We start from the raw sequence: 21,881 nt of genomic DNA on the forward strand, positions 1-21,881 counted from the left end.
ATAAAAATTGTAGCTACCATAAATAAAAACAAAATATTTTATATAGAAATTTTAGTAACACATCGAGAGAAGGAAAATAGCATCTGTTTACATGCAATATTATGGACAGAGGGTGAATAATGATGATCATTTCAATAAAGTGGTAACCTTCATGAGAAAAGAGGCAGGAAAAGTGGTATACAATATGATCTATCTTCCACTTTAAAAGTTCATTTTTTCAAAGAGCTTTATTTCATATGGCACTAAGAAGATCAAGGCTCAGAACACCATAAGTATATAGAAATGGCATATATAATATATAAATTTTTATATCAAGCCAATTATCATAATGCATAATTAATCCCTCAGAATTTGTATGGTATATCTAGACCCACATGCTGAAAACTATAAAACATTCATAAAGGAAACTAGAGATGGTTCAAAGAAACGGAAAGATATTCTGTGCTTTTACAAGAATTAATATTGTTAAAATGGCCATACTACCCAAAGCAATGTACAAATTTAATGCCTATCAAAATATCCATGAAATTTTTCACTGAACCAAAATGAATAACCCTGAAATCTATAAAGAACCACAAAGATTCAGAACTGCCAAAGCAATCCTGAGAAAAAAAGAACAAAAACTGTAAGTATATCCCTCCCAGATTTCAGATGATACTACAAGGCTACAGCAATCAACACAGCATAGTATTGGCACAAAAAAAGAGACACACAGATCAATGGAACAGAATACAGGGTCCAGAAATAAACCCACTAACCTACATTGAATTAATCTACAACAAAAAAGGCAAGAATATACAATGGAGAAAAGACAGCCTCTTCAACAAGTGGTGCTGGGATAAGCTACATTAAAACAATGAAATAAGAACACTCTCTCACACACCATATACAAAAATAAACTCAAAATGTTTTACAGACCTAAATGTAAGACATGACTTCATAAAACTCCTAGAAGGAAACATAAGTGAAACATTCTTTGACATAAATTGTAGCAATATATTCTTAGATCAATCTCCCAAGACAAAAGAAATAAACGCAAAAATAAACAAGTGGGACCTAATCAAACTTAAAAGCTTTCACACAGCAAAGGAAATCATCTACAACATGAAAAGATACCCTATAAACTTAAGGAAACTATCTACAACATGAAACGATACACTATGAAAGGGGAGAAAACATTTGCAAATTGTGCAACTGACAAGGTGTTAATATTCAAAATATACAAACAGCTCATATAACTCAATATCAAAAAAAACAGACAATCCAAATGAAAAATGAGCAAAAGACCTAAACAGACATTTTTTCAAAGCAGACATACAGATGCCCAATAGGCACATGAAAAGATGCTCAACAATGCTAGAGAAATACAAATCAAAGCCACAATAAGGTGTCACCTCACACTGGTGAAATGGCTATCATCAAAAAGTCTACAAATAATAAATTCTAGAGAGGGCATGGAGAAATGAAAACACTCATACAATATTGGTGGAAATGTAAATTGGCACAACCACTATGGAAAACAGTATGGAGGTTGCTTAAAAAAAAAAAAACAAATCCTGAAAATAGATCAACCATATGATTTGGCAATTCCCTCTTTGGTAATACAATATAATAGTCTAAAATCCATGGGGTCGCAAAGAGTTGGACATGACTGAGCAACTAAACTTTCACTTTTCACTTTCCTTGGTATGAGAAAAGAGAAAGTGAAAGCTGCTCAGTCACGTCCGACTCTTTGTGACTCCATGGACTGTAGCCCACCAGGCTCCTCTGTCCATGGGATTCTCCAGGCAAGAATACTGGCATGGATTGCCATGCCCTCCTTCAGAGGATCTTCCCGACCCAGGGATCAAACCTGCATCTCTTACATCTCTCCTGGATTGGTAGGTGGGTTCTTTACCAATAGGGCCATCTGGGAAGCTAGTAACAAAAAACAAAAACTCTAATTTGAAAAGACACATGCACCCCAATGTTCATAGAAACTCTATTTATAATAGACAAGACATGGAAGCAACCTAAATGTCTATCAACAGATGAATGGATAAATAAGTTGTGGAGTGTATATGTGTGCCATGTATACAATGCCATTGAAAAATAGAATAGAATATCGCCACTCGCAGCAACATGGGTGGACCTCGAGAATATTATGCCTAGTAAAAGAAGTCAGAGAAAGACAAATATTACATGGTATCACTTATATGTAGAACCTGAAAAATAATACAAATGAATCTGTATACAAAACAGAAAACAACTCACAGATGTAGAAAACAACCTCATGGTTACCAAAGGGGAGAGGGAGAGGGTAAGGAATAAACTAAGAGTATGAGATTAATTGATACAAACTACTATACATAAAATAGATAGACAGGATTTACTACATAAAACAGGGAATTATACCCAATATCAAAATACTCAATATAATAATAACAATGGAATATTTTAATAATTTTATAATAATCTATAACAGGATATAATTTGAAAAAAAAACCCACTATGCTGTATATACAAAACAAACACAATTTTCTGAATCAACTATATTTCAATTAAAAAAAGAAGTTGATAGTCTTTGTGTAGTCACAAAAATAATGAACATGAAAGGCTTAATAATAGCTAATTTTGCAACAAAATATCAAAAATTTATCTACCTTCAAATTTAATCATGCTAGTTTTTTTCTCCTGGTTCATTTTTAGTCTGTTGGATAAGTGAAAAATCAAATTTTCCTCTTTATATAAAAATAATCATAGAATCACAAAAATTTAGAGCTAGAAAGAAATTTCAAGAATTTCTAGATTATTAAGTTCAATCCTCTCCAAATCAGAGACATTCATTTAATTGCCTTTTTTAAAGTTAAAGAATGAACTGGAGGGAAGTTCCCTGGTGGCCCAGTGTTAAGAATCTGCATGCCAATGCAGCGGACATGGGTTCAATCCCTGGTCCAGGAAGATTCCACGTGCCACAATGCAACTAAATCCACCGTGGGCCACGACTACTGAGCCTAGAGTCCCAAGTTCTGCAGCAGGAGAAGCCACCATAATGAGAAGCCCACACACCGCAAAAAGAGAAAGCCTGTTTGCAGCAATGAAGACCCAGCACAGCCAAAAATAAACAAACAAATAAAATCAAAGAAAAAAAGAATGAACTGGAGGTGAAACCCTGGAACCCATAATGCTTTTCCCACTACATCATGATTCCTCAAACTAACTGAGGCACAAATTTTGCATATGTATCTGACGCAGCAGGGATGAACGAGAGGTCTCTGAGTCAGACTGTCCAGGTTTGAATTTTGGGTTCCTCTACTTGCTATTTGGGTAATCTTGAGCAAATTACTAAATCTCACTGTGTCTCAGTTTTCTCATCTGTAAAATGAGATAACAACTATACTTTGCCAATAGGACTATTATGAAAAAATTAATACAAATAAAGCTCACAGAATGATGTCTGACACATTGTAAGCATTTAATAAATGTCAGTAATCATTAGGAGTCTACTAATAAACACATGGACATGTATTTGCTAGATTTTAAAATAGCCTAAATATACTAGAATTAGAACTCTAGATCATTTTAATGTTTTAAAATATATACACAACCACTGCTTTTTCATTTGCCATATAAACAGTACCCCCAAAATAGTTTCCTCATGAAGTACATGAAAATTCCAGATATTAAATGCATAATAAAGTTCACTTAATTTGAACATCATTCATTTTGTGATCATTCGAGACCAGTGGTATTCTCAGAATACAATACCCAGAGGGATCTTTGTTTTAAACGTACCCTTCTCTGTGTGACAAAATTATTTTCAGTAATGACCATGAAATGAAACAAATAATAATAGCCAGGAATGAAACAGACAGTGAAAATTCTTTTACTCAACTCCACTTATATGTCAATATAAAATAAATATTATAGTACAAAAAATAAAAAAGCAATGGAATTAATGTTTTGAAAAAAGGAAAAACCTATATATTGTTTTGTGGAAGTACTAAATAATAACATATTTCCTATTCTCTTGGTTCCTTCTTCAGTTTTGGAGTAAACAATAATTTAAAAAGAATAAATTTCAGAGGTAAATATATTTTTAATTCAATTATTCAAAAGGATAATTTCACATATTAACTAAAATTTGTACTTAGAAGCCAAAAACATTACAACTCAAAGTTTACACTTTGTCTCACTCTTAAATGTTAAACACAAATGAAAACTCTTAAGTTGTCACATGGAATGAAAACACTGAAGAAATCAAGCTGTTTCTTCACCTAACAGTCTCTGTACTATCACTGCATAAGAATCTACTATTTAAATACAGGGATATGAACCAAAGGGGTTGCAGACATGAACTGCACCTGAAGTCTTGCATTACCCTGAATTTTTATTAATTTATTTGGAAAAATATCCATAGAGCTGCATCTAGATTTATAGAAGGCCAGCTATATAATTGGGAGTTCTCTGATTTAACGTCTCTGTAGAATATAATATTTATTAAAGGATCAATAATTAAAATGTGCTAATTTGAAGCTTACATTGTTCATGTTTGTTCTTCAGTCCCTAAGTCATATCCAACTCTTTGCAACCCCATGAACAGCAGCAAGCCAGGCTTTCCTGTCCTTCACTAAGTCCCAGAGTTTGCTCAAACTCATGTCCATTGATACCATCCAACCATCTCATTCTCTGTTGCCTCCTTCTCTTGCCCTCAAACTTTGCTAGTATCAGGGTCTTTTCCAGTGAGTGGCTCTTCACATCAGGTGGCCAAAGTATTGGAGCTTCAGCTTCAGTCCCTCCAATGAATATTCAGGGTTAATTTCCTTTAGGATTGATTGATTTCCTTCCTATCCAAGAGACTCTCAAGAGTCTTCTCCAGCACCACAGTTAGAAGGCATTAATTCTTCAGCACTCAGCCTTCTTCATGGTCCAATTCTCACATCTGTACATGACTACTGGAAAAAAAAAACATAGCATGGACTATCCAGACCTTTGTTGGCAAAGTGATGTCTCTGCTTTTTTATACAGTGTCTAGGTTTGTCATAGCTTTTCTTCTAAGGAGCAAGCGTCTTTTAATTCCATGGCTGCAGTCACCATCTGCAGTGATTCTGGAGCCCAAGAAAAGAAAATCTGTCACTCTTTTCATTGTTTTCCCATCTACTTGCCATAAAGTGATGGGCCCAGATGCCATGATCTGAAGTGTTTTGAATGTTGACTTTTAAGCCAGCTTTTTCACTCTCCTCTTTCACCTTCATCAAGAGGCACTTTAGTTCCTCTTCACTTTCTGCCATTAGAGCAGTATCATGAGGTTGTTGATATTTCTGCCTGCAGTCTTGACTGCAGCTTGTGATTCATCCAGCCTGGCATTTCGAATTATATACTCTGCATATAAGTTAAACAAGCAGGGTGACAATATACAGCCTTGATGTACTCCTTTCCCGATTTTGAATCAGTCTGTTGTTCCATGTCTGGTTCTGACTGTTGCTTCTTGACCCTCATATGTGTTTCTCAGGAGACAGATTAAGGTGGTCTGGTACTCCTATCTCTTCAAGAATTTTCCAGTTTGTTGTGATCCACACAGTCAAAAACTTTAGCAGTCAATGGGGTAGATGTTTTTTATTGAATTCCCTTGCTTTCTCCATGATCCAGTGAATGTCAGCAATTTGATCTCTGGTTCCTCTGCCCTTTCTAAACCCAGTTTGTACATCTGAAAGTTCTCAGTTCACATACTGCTGAAGCCTAGCTTAAAAGATTTTGAGTACTACCTTGCTAGCATGTGAAATGAGCACAATTGTCCAGTAGTTTGGGACTTCCCTGGTGGCTCAGACAGTAAAAAATCTGCCAGCAATGTGGGAGACCTGGGTTTGATCCCTAGGGTGGGACAATCCCCTGGAGAAGGAAATGGATACCCACTCCAGTATTCTTTCCTGGAGAATTCCATGGACAGAAGAGTCTGGAGGGCTAGAGTCCATACGGTCACAAAGAGTCGGACACGACTGAGTGACTAACACTTTCACTTGAACTTTCTTTAGGACTGGAATGAAAATCAACATTTTCCAGTTCTGTGGCCACTGCTGAGTTTTCCAAATTTGCTGGCATATTCAGTACAACTCTTTAATAGCATCATCTTTTAGGATCAGAAATAGCTCAGCTAGAATTCCATCACCTCCATTAGCTTTACTCATAGTAATGCTTCCTAAGGCCCACTTGACTTCATGCTCCAGAATGTCTGGTTCTAGGTGAATGACCACACCAACGTGGTTATCCAAATAATTAAGCCCTTTTCTGTACAGATCTTCTGTGTATTCTTGCCGCCTCTTCTTAATCTCTTCTGCTCCTGTTAGGTCCTTACAGCTTCTATCCTTTATCGTGCCCGTCCTTCCAGGAAATGGTCCATGATACCTCCAGTATTCTTGAAGAGATCTTAACCTTTCCCATTCTACTGTTTTCCTCTATTTGAATTGTTCATTTAAGAAGGCCTTCTTTCTCTTCTTGCAGTTTTCTGGAAGTCTGCATTGGGTATATAGTTGCTGTGTTAGTCATCAGTTGTGTCTGATTCTAGCAACCCCATGGACTGTAACCCGCCAGGCTCCTCTGTCCATGGAATTCTCCAGGCAAGAATACTGGAGTGGGTTTCCATTCCCTTCTTCAGGGGATCTTCCTGACCCAGGAATTGAAGGGGTCTCCTGCATTGCAGGTTGATTACCGTCTGAGCCACCAGGGATGCCTTCAGTTGGGAATATCTTTCCCTTACTCCCTTGCCTTTTGTTTCTCTTCCCCTTCATGGATCACAGCCTTGTCATGGTGAAGGGCCTTGCATAATTCAATGACACTATGAGCCATGCCACGCAGGGCTGCCCAAGATGAACAGGTCATACTGAAGAGTTCTGACAAAACAGTCTACTGGAGGAGGAAATGGCAAACCAGTCCAGTATTCTTGCATGGAGAGCCCCATAAACAGGCAAAAATACTTCCCTGGTGGTCTGGTAGTTAAGAATCCACCAGTCAATGCAGGGAACAGGGGTTTGATCCCAGATCCAGAAGAATCCACATGCCACGAGGCAACTAAGCCCGTGTTCCACAACTACCAAGCCGGCATGCAGCAACAACTGAAGCTTGTGGGAGCTTCATGCTCCACAACAAGAGAAACCACCGAGATGAGAAGCCAAAGCATCCTAACTATAGAGTACGCTGAAACGAGAAAAACCATGTGCAGCAACAAAGACCCAGCACAGTCAAAAATAAAATAAATTTTATATATATATATATATATATAGTAACTATGGAACTTGTTTAGAAACTAGGTTCATAAGAAATTTTTCAAGGAAGAATATTTTATCACTGACATTGTTTAGAATTTCTGGTACATAAAAACTGCTGGTAATAAAAATCAGACAGGCTTTTAGTGGGTATATTATAGTTTAAATTCCCTACAGACAATGAGAACTTTTTTGCCTACACCCCAAGTGATGTTCTCACTGCCCCATTCTCGGCATGCCACCACTCAAGGTAAAATCTGCCCCTTCTGTCCTTGAAAATGGGCTTGCTACATTAAGTGTATTTAACCTATTTATGAGAAAATATTTTTTAAAAGAATATTGAGGACCTATTCAGTGCACATTACTGTGCTTTGCTTTATCCACACAATATATGCACATGAATTTTGCTAATTACAAGTCAATCACATTTATTCATTAAAGCACTAAGCAGGATTTTGAAAGCTATTTTGTTAGCAGGTCTATGTATATTTAAATTTTTAAATAATTATTGCACAAATTCACATATATTCCATTTTTCAAGCTTTTCATTGACTCAGATTGGCTTTCTCCCTGTGTGTTCCCAATAAGTGAGGCTGCATCCCAAATCAACATGCAGCAGAGGTTTTAAAATATTAACATTTACATAAACATTAACAACTTAAAATCTCTTGATATTATTTAAATTTCACAAATCACGTGGCATCAGAATTCACACGTTCTACTTTTTCAAGCAATTACCTCAAGAGAACAAATTTTAACTCTAATAGCAATCTTTTTCAGACATTCATAGGATCAATGTAATCTCCAGTCTGCCTTCTCCTAATCTTGCAGCTGCATACATGCACAATTTTTCTGATTATGTGATTCTGGTACTCTTGCAAAGACAGTCTTTTTAAACAAAAGAAAATCTGACTTACCTCAAAAGATATTTTGGTATGGAAGTGCAAGGTAATTACAGCCACATTAGAAGCAGATATACCTGGCAAGAGAGTGACACACAAGCCTTAAAACTACAATTAATTTCTTCTATTTCTGCTTATAGGCCCTATTTTCCTTTGGCTGTGGGGTTCCATCACCCACAAAATCCCTTCTCTAGTCACCTACAGTCTACTGAAGCGGGCACCTGTCCTATTTATAGCTCCAGTGTTCCTCAACCTCTCCTATTGACAAGCATCACCTGGGGCAGTTAAAAATAAAAATAACAGGCTACACTTCTGTCGATTCAACTTTAACGGATTTGAGGGGAGCCTCCAGAATCCGATTTTAATCAAGCATCCTCAAGAGATTCCTATAGACACATTTAAGAATAAGCTAAAGAGGCCTGCCAGAGTTCTTCACAGTTCCTCCAAATTGATCACCCTCAGGGGATAATCCTCCTCCAGGTATTAGGACTTAGAAACTTGAAAATAGAGCAGGAAAAGTTTGGAGAAAGCAGATTAGCATCTTGTCTACACAGCTGATTTAGGTTTTCAATATTCCTAAAGAATTAGAAGGGGATTTTAGTTTGGGTCGGTGATATAAAGTACACACCACCAGGGTGCAGCATAGAGCTGATAAATTACAGGTGTTAGGGGATTTTTTTTTTTGACTACAACACTACCACATAAAATAGGTGCACCTACATTTTCCATGAACTCAGATTACAAAAAAAAAAAAGCAGCACACTTAAAAGACCCAGGTAAAAGATATTAGCATATAATTCCCACAGTTTTCTCTCTCTAGAGGGTCTTCAATGACAGCTGTTATAGGAAAAATGTTCCCTTGAAGTAGTGTTACACCTGAATCTAAAACTGGTATTAGACTACAAAGATTCTAGGCAAACCAAAGTGGTGTTCCAATTTTTCTGTCTGAAAGTTTCAAAACATGTGTCCTACAATGCTAGTTTAACTAGCATTGTAACTGGACGCTTTTAATCAAGCCTTTGGAGTTCTACTAAGTGGGGGGGATAGGGAGGGATGGGGGTGGAAAACAACAAGACCAAGCTATGCCAAGGCTACTTTTTCTTATACTTTTTCAAATGTAGTTGAAATGTTGCCACCACCTGTCAAAAAACTACCCATTCCCCATCCTATCCATCCTCCCAACTTTTCCAGACTCATCCCCACTTTCTCTTTTCAAGTCTACATTAAATGGAGAAGAAAAATCCTCTGGCAACTCGGGTAGCTTCTACAAATATCACCTCCAAGGGCTTTGTGTTCCTCTTAAATTCCATTAGAGCTGGGTTAAAGATGAGAGAGGACCTGAAGAAGGAATTTTACTTATTTCCCAACTTGCCAAAAGTAGATACACATTCCCGATCTAGATATCTCTTTGGCTAAGAAACGTATGATCCAAGCCCGTGAGGCAATTCTGTGACCTGGGTTTTGAAGTCTTTCAACTGCATAATTTCCAACTTTTAGCTAGAAAAGCTGAGGTGGCAAGAGGAAGAGACAGAGATGACTAGCCTAAGACATTCCTGCGAATCAAACAGGCCTAACCAAAACAAACACCAAAACCTTTATAAGAGGTATGAGAACCAGAAATCAAGGCTGTCTGTAGAGCTGGAGTTCACCCTGGAGCTTGGTGGTCTAGAAGAGAGGGTTTACGATCTTTTCAAGTAGTTTAGCAAAACTATCGGGACTCTACTGGAAAATGGCTAGATTTTTAGCATGAATCGAGACTACAAGTGACAAAAGCTACTTTAACTCCAGAAGATGCTTAAGTGATTGTATTCCACTGCTCACAGGAGCCCGTACAGACATCAGAAACAGGGAGGATGTAAGAACCTAAATCTCTAGTCTTCTGGGTGCTCCCAGAGTCCTCATCTAAGCCATTTGCCCCACCCGCTAACCAAGAGCCACTGTCCTAAAGCAAGCATTCTCCACGGGGAAGATGTTTTACCTCCAAAGGGTGAGCTCTTACTCCTTTTATGTGTAAAACACGATATTCGTACGGTACATAAGCAGCTATATGGTATATGAATGGTATCAGAATTTCATGGCGTCGAGGAGGAAGAGATTGATGAGCAAAACGTTTTAAAAGGCTTTTCTTAAGAGAACGATAATGGAAAGAGAAAAAGGTTGAGAAACACTGACCTACAAGAGTCCCGAGGTCAACTATGAAATGAAGGTTCTGACAAGGAATTTTTTCCCTAGACAGCAGCCTGAGTCAGGGGGCCTCTGATTCTGGTTCGACTTCGGCCAGAAAGGGGTTCATCAAAGCTCAAAGGGCAATCCATGCCCGCCGTTCGCTGCCTCACCGGGTGCCGTGTGTGGATGTAACCAACGGCTGGCAAAGAGCTCTGGAAACAGCAAAGCGCTGCACCAAAGCCAGAGAAGGTTTCTATTCTCGGTTGAACGAAATACCGCGAATGGGGCCCCCTCACTTGTTGCTTCCCAGTCCTTCTACCTCAGACGTTCTCTCCACGACCCCCTCCTGATTCCACACGCGCACGCGCAGCCCCCCATACACCCGACGCGTCCCCGCGACCCCCTCACCCGCGCCACGAGACCTGCGCGCTCCGTTCGGGCCCAGGCGCGGGCCGCGTCCCCAGCCCCCGCCCCCTGCCCGGTTCCCGCCGCCCTCCGGGCCGGCCGAGGCTGCGGTTTCCTAGACAGTCGCGCGGCCGCTCCGCAGCCTCCTGGGCGCGCGCGCCGAAAGAGGAGACGAGGGCGCAGGCGCGGGCCCGGTCCTGCCGCCGGCGCGTGGCCGCGCGCGCGCGCCCCCGAGCGCGGTGGGCGGAGGAGCGGAGGGAGCCGCGGGGCCGCGAGGGGGCGGGGGGGCGGAGAGGGGAGCCCCGGGAGCGCGAGCCGCGGCCAGCGCCGCTGCAGAGCCGAACGAATCCCCAGCCCCGGCAGCAGGTATGTGTCCCCGCAGCCGGCCGTGGCCGGGGCTTCCCCTGCCACGCTGCCCGGGTCCTGTGGCCGGGGCGGGGGTGGGGGCCGGTCAGGGTTTGCAGGGTACGTGCCCGGGAGGGCTGGGATCTTACCACTGACCTTCATCCCCTCGGGCCGGGGTAGCAATGCGAGGGGTGCCTGGGGCAGCCCAGGGCTTCAGCTCCAGCCTGGAGATCTGCTTCTTGTCACATGCTTCTTATTTATTTTTGCAAACTGCCCTGGTTCGGGTCCAGCTGCAGATGCCTTACCTCCCATTCTTTGCATCCGTGTGCCATCTTGCATTTATTAATAAAACATGCAAGCTGGGGGTGGGGGGGGGGATTGCTGCTGGGGGGAATCCCATTGCAGTATAACAAGCGAGCGCCTGTTTTCGGTTTTCGAGTGTGGTATTGAGGTGGAAATCCCACACCCCAGGGATTTGTGGCTTGGTTGGTCGTGACCGCTTCCTCGTGGGCTTCCCCCATTTGTCTGGAGGCGCCACAGCGGCAGAATGGACTGGCAAGAAAGGATGGTGGTTTTTCACTGTCAGGCCAGAATCCGGTTCTGGGGACAGGTGCAAGCTACGGCAGACAGTTCCCCTGCTTGCTAACTTGCCAGGGTGGCTTAAAACCAGAAGATTGTTTCCCTTGATTGCCGAGAGGAGGCCTTGAACAGAATCCCTGAGACTTGCATACTCAAACTCATTAAGGTTTTGCATCTGAGGATGACTAAAGCTTGCCACCTGTTGGAAGTTAGACCCCATGAAATTCCCTGTAATCTAGCCCACCAATCCCTGTTTCAGACACTAATACTGAGATAGCAATAGGCCCATATTGATCCCTAATGTATTCTTTAATACTGCTTGGCTTTTGTCTCTTTTAAAATAAAACCTGACTATCATTTGATGCCCCATATCTTATAGATTGAAATGAGATGATTTGTTTATATTCCATACACATATAACATCATATCCTAAAGACTAAATTTCTCTTCAGTTACCTATTTCCCCAGCTTTTCACCTTGCTTCCAGAAACAGTTCCAAAAGTGAGACATATGAAACGGACTACCTTTTTTTGCGCCCCCCCCCCCAAATGCTATGGTGAAAAAATAGCGAAAGCTAGAAGTATAGAATAAAAATGGTTATCACAAGATCTTTGGATAGGGCAACAGGACTATAATTGCTTCTAAAATATATAGTAGAGTGCCACATTTAATCATGAGAACACATTTTTTTAATGGTCATGTATACCAGATACTGAGTTATGAGTTATTGGTGCATGATCTCATTTAATCTTCATAACAAACCTACTATCTCCATGTTGAACCCGAAGAGACTAAGACTTAGGTTAGCTAACTCGCCCAAGGTCACACAGTCAGGGACAGGATAAGGAGACAAACTCTAGTGCATCTGATTGCTGAGGAACGGGGGGTTTAGTGCGTGGCTAAGGGAGTGGGAGTAATGTTTAACCCTGGTGCTGTCACTCCATCTACATTTTCATTAAGATCAAAGCTTATGAATGAGCATACAGGCTTGGATCTGATTTTCCATTTCATAGATTCAATTCAACCTTTGTGACTTTCCAGTAATAGAAACTGTTGTTTCAGAATGGATTTGTGTGGAATTTTTTAAGGTGGCACTGAGCCTATAAACATGGGATTTGAGACATGTTTCTTAGACTTGCAGAGAATGCACTTCTGGTTGCCAGATGGGGGGTGGATGGAGGGAAGGGATAGTTAGGGAGTTTGGGATGGACATATGCACACTGCTGTATTTAAAATGGACAGCCAACAAGGACCTACTGTATAGCATATGGAACTCTGCTCAATGTTATGTGGCAGCCTGGATGGGATGGGGAGGTGGGGGGAGAACGGATACATGTATATGTATGGCCAAGTCCCTTTGCTGTTCCCCTGAAACTATCTCAACATTGTTTGTTAATCGGGTATACCCCAATACAAAATAAAAAGTTTAAAAAAAAAATTTTTTTTAAAGACATGTTTCTGTTCAACTCTCCCAAAACAGTTATGTTCAAAAAGTTGTTTCCCTTCACATTTAAATCTATAAAATGTATATGCATCAGGTAGAATGAATCATTCAGTTTTCATGGTCACATTCCACTCCTATCTTCTCCCTACACTGCACACCATTTTCTGGTCTCATTGCCAGTCATTAAAACATCGACACACTTGTGTGTATATGCCTTAACCCGGTGAAGAAATCTATTCAAGCTGTAGACCATAATCCAGTCTCTCTGTGATTGTAGCAGCTCTTCATTTGAAAATCTTGTAATCTGTACATTTAACAATGGGTGTAAATTTAATAATTTTATATAAATGCATTATTATAACGCAGTTATGAGATCTTGCTACACATTCCTAACAGTTCTCACTGTGGTTGCATCAATGGGAAATTCATCCAGGGGGGCTACAAAGTTTTATACTCAGGTCACATATTTGAGATGGTGGTGAGAAAAGTATAGATAAGCATAAGGGATTATTTGAAAATTATATCCCATGGAAGTTACAGCTTTAATGATAAATTGGTGAATAATATTAAGTCAGAAATAAAAGACTCTCTTGTAAATTCTACAAGCTCTGTTTTCTTTCTTGGGCAATATGACTGGTTTTAGGACATCATGATGTTACTTTTTTCATTATACTGTATTCTGTTGATAGTAAAGCAATTTGTTACAACCATTTTACCTCACGGAAGTCACTTGGTTTTGGAAGCGCACAGCTCCAGTGCTTATGGAAATGCTGAGATGGAGCCTTTCTGCCCTGGGGATTTCCAGTTTCTGATCAGATAAACTCAAGATAAGTCCTGATGTTACTGAGCGGGAAGTGGAAAGCAAAGAGAGGCATTGCTTGATTCTGGGGAGTAAATGGGTTTTCCAATGGGGAGCACCTCTATCTTCTACAGACAGTAGTCTCATAATTAAAAAGCATCCAAGAAGTCTACTTTCTTCTGTTCAAGCAGGATTTTATTTACTGCAGGGCTGAGCACCCTCTTTTGGTGCAGTGGTCAATTTGAGGAACATTAAAACATTTCTGACTACATATTTGTTTCCCTGAAACATATGTTTACACTGGGAAAAACCATATGGGCAACTATGGATGCTTAAGCATTTTTTTTTTTTTTTTAATTCCCTTCACCAAGGATTTTTTTTTTCTTTTTTTGGAAGTGGGGAAGCAACTAAAATTTTTCCAAGCTATATAACTAGCATGCATTGCAGTGACTTATTGTAATGCACATTTTAATGTATTGTTGAGTAAGACACTGGGAACTGGCATATTTGTCTTTCCTTGACTGACCTTGTAGGCTACTTACTTGTGAAATGTTTTGTTTTCTTACACTTAACTTAGTATTCTCTAAAATGAGATATTTGTTTCTGTGTCAACAATCTGGAATAACAAAAGTTCACAGTCAGTTTACTCTGAAATACTCGATTTTCACCAGTCTTCTTTTTCTCTCCTTGGTGGAAGCTATAGCAAGGGTTTTAATTATATTTAGAAAGCGGTTCAAAACCTGCTAGTTAACCCATCCCCTTTCCAAACTGAACCAGAGTTCACAAATGCTGGCCAGGCACACCCACCATAGGATTTTCTCCAATAGTCCTGGTCTCTTGAGAGACCTAGACCTTTGCTTGAACTTGTATGCACTCAGTTTCCCCATAAGGAAGATGTAAGGGTTCCTAAAGTGGGCTCACATCTGTGGGTTTTATGCGCAAGGGAGGATGGAGGCTGCTTATAGGAAAGGGCCAGGAAATCAATTCTCCTGTACCAACATTAGTATCTATTGTGATTTCTACTTGCAAATATGTATGTGTTGTAAAATGTTCAATCATTACATAAATATAGAAGGTAGCGGTCCATGGTTAGATTCTTTGATAGTCTTATACCTTCTTGAGACCACCGTTAGTAGTTTGGTATGGATTTCTCTGGATTTTTTTAATGCGGACACTAAAATGTTACTGTTCACCAACAATACTATACATAGATGCATACTGCTTTGCAGTTTCTTTTCTTGCACTTGGTAGTATACTTTGAACCTCTAGAAAGCCCTTGAATGGCATCCTTCTAGACATGGCCACAATGGGAGCTAGATGAGAGGAGCCCTGTAACCAGGGCTGGAGGAAGGGAACTGATGTGTGCTGTGTCCTGCCATAGGTAGTTTCACATTCGTGTCTCCTTTAGCCCTTTGCAAGGACCCTTTGTGGTCAGCTCTTTCTAGATTAGAAGAGAAGTGCCCGAGGTGTATGACATAAGGAACAGACGCTGAGGTTCAGGCCCTCATCAGTATGGCTCAGAATCTGGGCCTTTTCCTCCTTCTCACTTCCACTGCAGGATGGAGAGTGCTCTGCCCCACCGTTCTCTGGCCTCCCACCCTTCTCTGCCTCTGCCTATCCACACAGGCCCCCTTGCTGTTCCTGCTGCCTCAGAGCCTTAGCACTAGTGCCTCCCTCTCCTAGACCATGCTTCCTGCAGATTCCTGCATGGTTTGCTTCCTCACCTCCTTTTGGCTCTGCTCAAAGTCTCATCATTCCTTTAAAACTACACACCCTCCCACAGGCATTCCCATCCCTCCTCCTGCTTTGCTTTTATCCACAGCCCCTCTGAACACACTCTATAAAAATCAGCCCCAGGGAATGAACGCTCCAGAGCACAGGGATTTTGTCTATTTTGTTCATTCCCCTAACCCTGGTGCTATGGAAAAGAACTGACAAGTCACCGTGGCATCCTTGAGTCTTTCCAGCCTCCCACACTTCTTGTTTTCTTGTAGCCCTTGCAGTTCCCCATCGTGAGCAGTGAAACCTCTCAAATGCAAAGGCTGTATATGTGTTGGGAGTGGGGGAGAACAACAAGGAAAGTGGAGAAGAATCTGGGGAGATGTTGTCTTACTTTTGAGCTGCTGTTGACAAAAGAGGAACTTCCCAGACAGAGTCAGCCCTTGGAAAGATGAAAAGAAAGTCTCCCGAGGGCTGCAGTGTGTAACAAGGAAGCAAAAGGTAGATGGGCATATGGCTTGGGATGGAAAGGAGACCTGTGTGGGTTCCCTTCTATTTGGAGTGCAGAATGATTTTGAAGACTTCCAAAGAAGGATGCTCTAGATTCCACCAACTTTCCCATGGCCTGAGTCACTAGAAAGGAAAAGGAATCTGTGGACACTCATACAGGCAGGTTAATCATGGCACTACCAGCTTCAACATTTTTTTTTTAAGGTTGAATACCTGTTGGTGTCTTTCCTGCTTAAGCCAGGGTGTGAAAGTTCATTGCCAAAGCATTTATCTCATGAATCTGAGTTTTGCAGAAAGCGTACCCCAACAGCATCCCAACCTGAGATTATTTTGGTCCCAGCAGTTTCAGGCTCCGAGTTACCTTTCATTCATCTATTGTTTGCAGTAGTTCTTGGGCAGCAGCAAAATGATGGGCATTTGGGACATGAACGTGACTCAGAGCGCTGTAGGACTGAGTACACTGGAATGCCAGAGGGAGGGAATGGCTATGGAATGAAGTCTCAGTGGAACCTCTCCTCAGCCACAGGGAAGCCTCCTTCTCCTTCTCTCCTCCTCAGTGCCTTTAATTGCTGCCCTAGGCGGTCCGAATTATCTACCAGGAGAGAATTCCCCTCCAAGAAAATGCAGCCTGCCTGAAACTGCTTTTGATTTGTAATGGAAACTACTCAGTAGCTAGGACAGGGCCGATAACTCGGGCTCCCACAGCTCATTAAAACAAAGAATTTTAATAAGTATTTCTGCCCTTTGCAGCCCAGGTTTTTGGAAGTGCATGCTGCTGTCTATCAGGCAGCTCTTCTCTGAATTTCAGCCTCAAGCCATAACGCATAAAGCCATTGCTTTCTGCTACTCTTGGCTTGAACTAAGTCTGAAGCGAGTTATTTCATCCGTGATTTTCTGACAGTCCCCCATCCCAGTTACAGAATTGCCATCATGTCCAGTCAATGCAATATAGAAATAAGGTTAAGTAACCTTTCTCCCATAATGATTTCCCTTCAAACAGTTAAATCTTTGATTTTACCCAAATTTGATGCAGTGTTGTTTTTTTCAAAAAACAATTTCTGTGACACTGCTGATTCTCCTTTAACCGTGGCTACTGAAATTTATTAGTTATACCCTTCAAAACAAAAGAACAAGGTGAAATATATTGTAATTGTGTTCCATTGTTTGGTAGCATAGCTTCAAAATTCTCTTTGGTTTCTCCCTGTCCTTTCATTATCAGTTCCTATCGGGGACTCTCTGCATTTTCACTCCCTACTTCCTGTCTTACCCGGAACCCCTGTCCCCACCCTTCTACGGAACAGAACTCTTAAAGGTCACCCCTGATTGCCTAATCACAAATCCAATGGCCCTTTCTCAGATTTCGTTCCTGATGGCTCAGCAACATCTGACCCCATTGACTTCCACTCCTTGAACTGCTCCCTGCTGGCAGCGTCTTCCTAACATGTCTGGTCTTTCCTCAGCTCTCAACCTTCCTGTCCTATCAAGAGGCAGTCCTGAGAAGAAATTAGAGTGTGGGCTCTGCCCAGGGTGGGAATCCTGGCTCTAGCTCTTCCTAACTGTGTGACTCTGCACAAATGATTTAATAACCCCATGCCTCAGTTTCCTCATCAGTCAAATGGGAAGAAGAGTAACTTTGTCATAGGGCTGTCAGGAAGAAGATGAAATGAGTGTGCCTGGTAAACAGCAAGCGCTCAGTAAATGTCACGTTTTATCACAGTAACTTCCTGTTTGGATGCCTTCGGAGTCTCTCTTGTAGCTGTGGGATAAAACCGTAACTTTAGCACCTGAAGTGCTAAGAAGTGTGTGCCCACTTCTAGCCTTTGCTCTGCTCCTCCTTCCCCGGCCAGAGGAAGGGAAGAGAGCTGAGGGTTGTGCCTGCCTGGAGGCTCTGAGCACAGACCGCCTTGTAATGAAAGACATCCTCCCTTGGGCACTGAGCCTATCTCTCTCAGGCAGATTATAAATTACTTAAGGACACCAGCTGTGATTTATACGCTTAAAAAATATTGCCTCAGCATTTAGCACTGTACTTTACACATAGTAGGAATTTAACTCATATCTTTGAACTGCCAGAATTTATAGGTTTCCTTGGTCCTCCCCAAATCCTTTTTCCTCCTACACTGAAACACCTATTGATCGGTCCTAAAGCCCATGTAAGCCTTATATGGGGAGATTGACTCGACACCACAGGGCGAGTTAACCACCTCAACCTTTTTGGAATGAGGAGGGATATACAGAAATCATTAAAATAATGGGAGCACAGGGAGTTATTTAATGCCTTTTAAAAGGAGTTTGAAATCCTACCAACCCATGAAGCTGTTAGGATTTTATAAAGTGGAGCTTTTTTCTGTCCTCATGCCATCCATTGCAAGTAAAATGAGCTCTGAGGGTGTAAGTGGCAAATCTTCAGACCTCGTCACAGGCCTGCTCCTGAGCCACTGTGTCCTAGTCCCATTTTCTTTCCCCTTACTATGCAGGTGAAGAGGACAGTGAAGTTGAATGAAGATCAGAGGAGGGGCTGCCTACTTTAAAAAAAATTAACCCTGTTCCCAACATCTGTTGGCATGGCAAATACTCCATCAGTCTCTGCTGTGTCTCTGAGGTCGTGTGTTGAGTTGGGCTGCCAGTAGAAGTTTCCCCTCTCTTACCCTGGCAGCCTTACAGACCATGTTCTTTGCATCTTCAGATTCTGTAGCAAGGTTTTTCAGCTTCAGCATTATTGACATGTGGGGCTGGATAACTTTGTTGTAGGGGAGCTGTCCTGTGCACTGTTTAGTAGCATCCTTGGCCTCTACCTACTAGATGCCAGTTGTGATGACCAGTGTCTCGACATATTGCCAAATGCCCTCTTTGGCATCTCCCAGTTGAGAACCATTGCTCTACAGAGTCAAACATGGAAACTCAGCATCTTACCATTTTGTAAGAATTGGGACAGTTGGGGGCAATTGAAGATGAAGATTTTAATAGCTGTGAAAGGTGAATTTGTGTTTGAAATTACTAACACAGGGAAAATTTAGTGGTACAAACAGTTATAGATTTTATCATAAATAAGGAGAAGTAAACAAATAAAGTAGTTATAGAAGTTGAGACCATTTTACCCCTAACAGCCTTGGATCTGAACACAGCACGTCACTCTAGGGCTGTTTCAACCATCCTCAGAATATTTTTGTTGGAATTGTATTTAAGGCCTTTGGCAGTGAGTATATAATTGTTTTTAGGCCTTTGACAATAAGTATATTAAACCAAAAATAATTAATATTTCTGGAGAAATCCTGGTTAATTACCATTGGAGAAAATTATATTTGACCTAAGGTTGGCTGGCTCTCTTCACCAGAGGTTGCGTCTGACCACAAAGACGCCTGAAAATAGCACTTGCAGGTGCTTCATGGGTGAAGGAGGAATGACAAGGCATTTTGGGCTTTGGTGAAGGGCCACATTTGATCAGTACTGTCCATGGCAGTCAGAAAATTTACCTATATACGTGTGATTTGAAACCCAACTCCAAATGACAGTCAGCATTGTGTTCTTTCTAAAGACAGCAGCTAGTTTTCATGTCACACCCCAAAACTGAAAGTAACAGTAAATATACTGCTTTTTGAAAAATGCTAAGGCTCCAGCCTCAGGAGAGACCTGTTTTGGCCAGAGATCACCTTTGGTGTGTTAATTTCCTTTGGAAAGGAGAAGCATACACAGAAGACCCCAAGATGCTCCCTACCTAAGAGTTGAGATATGAGCCTTGTGCAATGTCTTGAATCAAGGAAGCCAGTACACTAACTGATTCCTTGGACAACTGTGAGTATCTTCAATGTTCCAGACTTGTGCTAACAGGTGGAAGGAACTCCAAATGTCACGTCAGTGCTGTGGGCTGAATTGTGTTCCCCCAAAATGCATATGATGAAATCCTAACCCCCAGCGTGGTTGTTTGTGGAGAAAGAATCTTGAGGAAATAAATAAGATTAAGTGAGGTCAATGATTTAAAAAAAACAAACAGATGTATCCCAGTGTTCTCTGAGGTGCTATTTACATTAGCCAGTACACAGAAGTAACCTAAATGTCCATTGATTGATGACTGAATAAAGTAGATGTGGTACATATATATGATGGAACATTATCAGCCATAAAAAAGGAATGGAATTGGGTCATCTGTAGTGATGAGGATGGACCTAGAGTCTGTCATACAGAGTGAAGTAAGTCAGAAAGAGAAAAACGGATATTGTTTATTAATGCATATGTAAGGAATCTAGAGAGATGGTACTAATGAACCTATTTGCAGGGCAGGAATAGGATGCAGATGTAGAAAACAGACATGTGGATGCAGGGGAATGGAGGGTGAGATGAACTGGGAGAGTACACATACACTACCATGTGTAGAATAGGTAGCTAGGGGGAACCTGCGGCACAGCACAGGAAGCTCAGCTCAGTGCTCTGTCATGACCTGGAAGGGTGGGATGCAGGTGTGTGGGAGGGAGGTTCAAGAGGGAAGGGATATATGTCTACAGATAGCTGATTCTGAAACTAACACAACATTGAAAGGCAATTGTACTCCAATGTAAAAAGAAAAGATTAGCTGAGGTTATAAGGATGGGGCCTTAATCTGCTGGAACTATGTCCTTGTAAAAAGAGGGAGTTCTCTCTAGCTGTCTCTCTCTCCCTCTCTCTTTTTCCCCACCCCCAGTATGAGGACATAGCAGAGAGAAGAGCTCTCACCAGGACTAGACTGTACTGGCACCCTGATCTTGGACTTTTCATCTCCAGAACTGTGAGAAAATAAGTTTGTTATTTAAGCCATGTAGTCTAAGGAATTTTGTTAAGGTAGTCTAAGTTGACTAGTACATCCAGCATCCTCACTGTACAGATCAGGAGATTGGACCCAGAGGTAAATGACTTCCCCAAGGTCAAGGGACTAAGTTAGTGGTGGAACGGGAGCACAAAGCAGGTTTCCTGACCCCTAGTCCAATGTCTGTTCCTCTTTCCCCACTGCCTTGGGTCACTGTTGCTCTTGTTCAGTTGTGCAGTCGTGAAGTGTCCGACTCTTCACGACGCTGTGGACTGCAACACATCTGGCTTCCCTGTCTCTTGATGTCTCCTGGAGTTTGCCCAAGTTCATGTCCACTGAATCAGTGATGCCTTCCAACCATCCATACTTGTCTCTAGAACCTATCACTCCTCATAGTCCTTGTGCTTGCCCTGTTTAGCTCAGCTTTGCTGTGAGAATCGGTGAGATGGTACAAAAAATGACAGTTTAAGTTTCTAAACTATGAAATATTTTACAAATATAAATATCATGCTCAACTCAGATTTTGCCTAGGTAGCAGAAATCTGGGAGAAGGCAATGGCAACCCACTCCAGTACTCTTACCTGGAAAATTCCATGCACAGAGGAGCCTGGTAGGCTGCAGTCCATGGGGTCACTAAGAGTTGGACACAACTGAGTGACTTCACTTTCACTTTTCACTTTCATGCATTGGTGAAGGAAATGGCAACCCACTCCAGTGTTCTTGCCTGGAGAACACCAGGGACGGGGGAGCCTGGTGGGCTGCCGTCTATGGGGTCACACAGAGTCAGACACGACTGAAGCGACTTCAGCAGCAGCAGCAGCAGCAGCAGCAGCAGCAGCAGCAAAAGTCTAGGCTTCCTTGGGAGCTCAGCTGGTAAAGAATCTGCCTGCAATGCAGGAGACCCCAGTTTGATTCCTGGGTTGGGAAGATCTGGAGAAAGGATAGGCTACCCACTCCAGTATTCTTGGGTTTTTCCCTGGTGGCTCAGACAGTACAG

At 41.6% G+C, this 21,881-nt stretch overlaps 2 protein-coding genes and 1 pseudogene across 2 annotated transcripts in view; 1 reads left to right on the top strand and 2 right to left on the bottom strand.

The window, feature by feature from the left end:
• The window catches only part of NRG4 (neuregulin 4), a 103,252-nt gene extending 92,432 nt beyond the window's left edge, over window positions 1-10,820 (bottom strand). The window contains exons 1-2 of the mRNA XM_065906982.1: window positions 10,715-10,820; window positions 8,156-8,217 (exon numbers count right to left, since the gene is read on the bottom strand). The gene's annotated coding sequence lies outside the window, so the exon portion shown is untranslated. The remainder of the gene's footprint in view (window positions 1-8,155; window positions 8,218-10,714) is intronic.
• LOC136146949 (surfeit locus protein 1 pseudogene) overlaps window positions 1-11,218 on the bottom strand; it is a 30,675-nt pseudogene extending 19,457 nt beyond the window's left edge.
• TMEM266 (transmembrane protein 266) overlaps window positions 11,007-21,881 on the top strand; it is a 119,397-nt gene continuing 108,522 nt past the window's right edge. The window contains exon 1 of the mRNA XM_065906978.1: window positions 11,007-11,077. The gene's annotated coding sequence lies outside the window, so the exon portion shown is untranslated. The remainder of the gene's footprint in view (window positions 11,078-21,881) is intronic.

Source organism: Muntiacus reevesi, chromosome 15 (assembly GCF_963930625.1).
Source record: "Muntiacus reevesi chromosome 15, mMunRee1.1, whole genome shotgun sequence".
In the NCBI taxonomy this organism is placed as follows: domain Eukaryota; kingdom Metazoa; phylum Chordata; class Mammalia; order Artiodactyla; family Cervidae; genus Muntiacus; species Muntiacus reevesi.